The sequence below is a fragment of the Cucurbita moschata genome, unplaced genomic scaffold (genome assembly GCF_002738365.1).
Source record: "Cucurbita moschata cultivar Rifu unplaced genomic scaffold, Cmos_1.0 Cmo_Scf00054, whole genome shotgun sequence".
Classification (NCBI taxonomy): Eukaryota; Viridiplantae; Streptophyta; class Magnoliopsida; order Cucurbitales; family Cucurbitaceae; genus Cucurbita; species Cucurbita moschata.
Genome location: NW_019268570.1, coordinates 1,110,238 through 1,114,587, shown reverse-complemented (window position 1 = coordinate 1,114,587; position 4,350 = coordinate 1,110,238).

Sequence of the window (4,350 nt, the reverse complement as noted above, 5' to 3'; positions counted from 1 at the left end):
GTTAGTGTGGCTATTCTGTCTATATATGTATTGTGTAACAAGTTGAATGATGAGTAAGTTGGTTTATTGCCTCTCTTAGTTGTATGAGTGTTTTCTAACAGGTGTCTTGTCACAATTGTTTTCTTCTCGCCGATCCTCTTGGTCATGATCACAAGGGCTACAACGCGCTTCTGTTGTTGTTTTGTTGTTGTTGACCTCCTCGACCTCCCTAATTCTGCCCTGTGGGTTGGTTAGCCTTCGGCTCCTTCTTATGTGGATACTCAACTACACAGTAGCCAGACTTGCAACATTCGGAACATCCCGTTGTTCTCCCACATAACTCTCCCTCATGGTTACAGTTGCACTTGAGGCATAGACCGTAGCCTATCCACGACATCCAAAACACCCTCAAATCTGTTTATCTGTCTTGTTTCATCTTTTTCCCTAACGAGGTGTAGGCTGATGGAGCAATCATTAACTATTTGCTCTTTTGACGGTGCATATGTATTAAGTTTTTTAACAAAGATCGAAGTGGGTGGAATTCAAAAAAAAAAAAAATGATGTGACACCCTATGGAATGCATATATGATAGACCCCTCGGTGGACATCCTTAGTGGTGCCAGAGCTCCCAAGCATCCCATCACCACAACTAGAAGTGTCATGAATGGAATGAACTCTTCATCTACGTAAGAGAAGGATTGGGAATCGTTTAAGAATTAAAACAAAAGTAATAAATACGAGAGCAAAAACTCTACCTTTGTAAAACCCAACTTACAAGACTTCTCGAAGTATTCAAACCATCCAAAAGTTCTTCATATTCCACGAGTTCTTCCTCGCTATGACTCGGACATAAAATCAAGGTTTGTGGGAGCCACTCAAAAGAAAATCTTAAAGGGATTGGAGGAAGAGTTTCAATAATTATTTAGTTTTCTTCTCCCGAGAAAGTGGGAGAGATTAATATCTTTTTGGCTTAAGGTCTTGATAGAGATTATAGTAGAATTTTTTGTTAAAGTATATATTTGCCTATCTAATATATTAAATATAATATCTTAGACAGATCATATTTAAATATTATAAGATATCCTAATATATATTTAACTAATTTTAATTTCATTCAAATTTTAAATATATATTTATGGTAGGTATCAAAATACATTAATGGTATCAAATACCATAAATATATTTTTCTTTCAATATATCTAATATATTAAATATTAATTTGAACCCTTCAAATTAATATATTTTTCTCTATTTATATTTAACCTATTTATTATATTAAATATTAATTTGAACCCTCCAAATTAAATATTAATTTCAACGTTTCAAATTAAATCTATTTTCTTTTTTATATTTAATATCTAATATATTAAATATTAATTTAAACATTTCAAAAAAAAAAAAAATTAAATTGAACCTTTTAGAGTTTCTATGAACAGCGAGGGGACGTGATGGACCTATAGGTTATAAGGTCCAGTAATATAAAATTAATTAATTAAACTCTTTAGTTAATCAATTTTCATTCATTAACGATAGATCCGCTACCGATATAGAGTTGCACTCTTATGCATTGTAGGACAAGCTATGTCCATTGATATAATCATTACAAGTAAGTTTATCTTTCACGAGTTGTTCATAATTACCGCTGGGTCAAAAATTCGTTTTACCCCTGTAATTACATATTTCACATTAAGTACCACTAATCCTCTAATGAAATATTTTTTTATGATCCAATCATAAACCAAGTCCCTCTCGAGCCAATGAGAGGGTGAGGCCCCATTGTTCAAGTCCCGAAATCAGTACTTAAGAGAATAACTCGTCTACTTTCCTTATATGGAAATGAGTGAATTCCATCTCATGATATTATGTTGTCAAACTCCCTTTTCATCAAGTCCCCAAAATGGTAGGCATATTAAATTGGCTAAAAGAATCATTCTCACCCATGTAAATTAAAGGACAAACCCTCACAGGCAGGAGTTCATAACTCACTCAGGATTAAGATCGAATCACATAAGATCATCACGTGAAATATTAATCTTCTCTATTAATGGACTTATAAAGAGTGATTAAATATTTCTTGGTCCAGTATTATAAAAACTCATTGAATAGGATACCTCCACTTACGTGTCTCTACATGAACGATTTGGATCAAATCATTTGTAAGGATTAGAAAGTGGGTCGTATCAATAGTGTTACCAGGATAAGGCACCCAACCTTATCCATATACAATAGACTCTTTAGGTTATTACTTGAACACGATCCTCTTGTATGTCAACCACATACGGTTCAAGATTACATTAATAACTTTGGATGTTCCGGAATAAAAATCAAATTACAAACAAAATAATAAAAATTATTGTTAGAAACTAAATAATTAATTATAAGACTTTTATATCCTAACCTGTCATTCACTTGAAAAATAATATATAAGGAGTGAGTATAAAATTCTATTCATTAAACAGCCAATATATAGGTTCTCATCACATTCTTGACCTAGCAGGTGATTACACGCTTTTTTTTTTCTCTAAGTTTCAAGTGTACAACTTGTGTTACTTATAGACTTAGGTAGCTAGCTTAGCATACGCAATAGCTAACCGATGTCCTTCGTTGAGGCACTACCTCATAGAACTCTCTCTGGTGTAGATAGTAAGGTGTATGCTAGTTCACTCATCATCTATGGAAGGTTAGCTAGCAAACTCTTCATACAAGACCATATAGTCACTCAAAGTTGGGGGAGCGGCCTCCTATGCATGCCAACTTCTATGACTACCTGTATTATCCTACCTCCCCCAATAAGACAGATCTATTGTGCAAGATAATCCAACAACCTTTTAGGTTACACATCCCTAATTGAACCATGCTAGGCTAGAGGTACTGAAACTGGAGCGGAAAGGAATGTGGAAGCTCTTTAGACATTGTAACAACTACTATCGACCTAGGAGGGTACTTTTGTTTTTTTAGGTTGTCGTGGTTGTCCTCTAGGTCCCTAGGGCGACTTGGCAACTTTGACATGAATTCACGTCTCCAAGTTTCTCTATTTTGACTCTTCGAGCCTAGCTTGGTCGAGAATTACTAGAAACTAAACCCGCTGATTGTTGCTTACGAGCCTAAGGTGCTCAGACTACTGGAGATGTTCCATCCTAGATTATCGTCTAGTCAGTCTATGCTTAATGTCCTAGTCTTATTTCGTTACATCTACTTACACTCTACAAGGAGATCACACATTTGACCACCTAGAGCTAATGTATATTAAATCATACAAACAGTCACACATGCTCAACGGGGTAACATCCATTAAATACCTGGAACACATATCACAAAATTTCATCCCCATACCAGCATATTTATGTACTTGGTAGTGGTATATTGTCCATAACAATAATCAAGGAACAGTTATGAAATTCTTACATCAAGTGTGACTATTCACAAAATTAACTGATCACCCTAAGTTTCAATCGTGCTGAAACTATTCACTTATGGCTCATTTTACTAGCATGCATGCAAATCCAAATGATCCTTACAAGTATTAATTGCCTAAAATTTGTGTAGCTACTTACATGGTTACCACGAGTCTTCTCAAGTTCAATTACTTTCTAGAAAAGTTTCCAAAAATTTTAGAATTTCCATTTTCTTCTACGGTGAGAGGGGTTGATTGGGATTTTTTGAGCAACTCACGTAATCGTTGACCTCTTGCCAATTGATTCTGAGTAACTTTATCGAGATCAGAAGCGAATTGTGCAAAGGCTTCACATGCGCGCCCACACACTGTAGGGGAGTTCTAAATGTATTTTCACATGCGCGTACCATGTGCGCATAGGGGTAATGTAGTCGCAGGTTGCAAAACTGGGTTGGGTCAACTAGGTGGATGTGGGTTGTGGTTTCGAGTCGGTTACAAGGGTACAGGTCAGATGGATGGCTTATCTTGCGACACGTGTACTGCTGGTATGTCGATGTATTGCCTTGCTTGACTTGTGAAATGTTTAGTGGCGTACTTGGACACGCTCTCTACCTTAATGCTCAACACGCGCCCATTGTTCCTTTAGCCTACATGTTAGAACCTAGATTCACGTGATTTTTTGATTTAAACCATTTTCTTTACACTTTTTTTAATCTTGTTGCACAAGACTCGAATCGGCTCAGTTTCTTTTCTAAACTCGTAGAGTTTCTATCCATCTCCATCAAGGTATTTTTCTTATAGTTTGAAATCCATCACAGGCTAATATATTTATAATCAAACTTGGATGAAATCAACTTCTTATTGAATCTTATGACTTCAGAAGACTCTGATTTTCAGCTTGAATCTTTACTGAGTTTCTTCATGGAACTTAGGAAGAATCCTTCTTAGGGCAAAATAACAAAAAAAAAAAAAAAAAA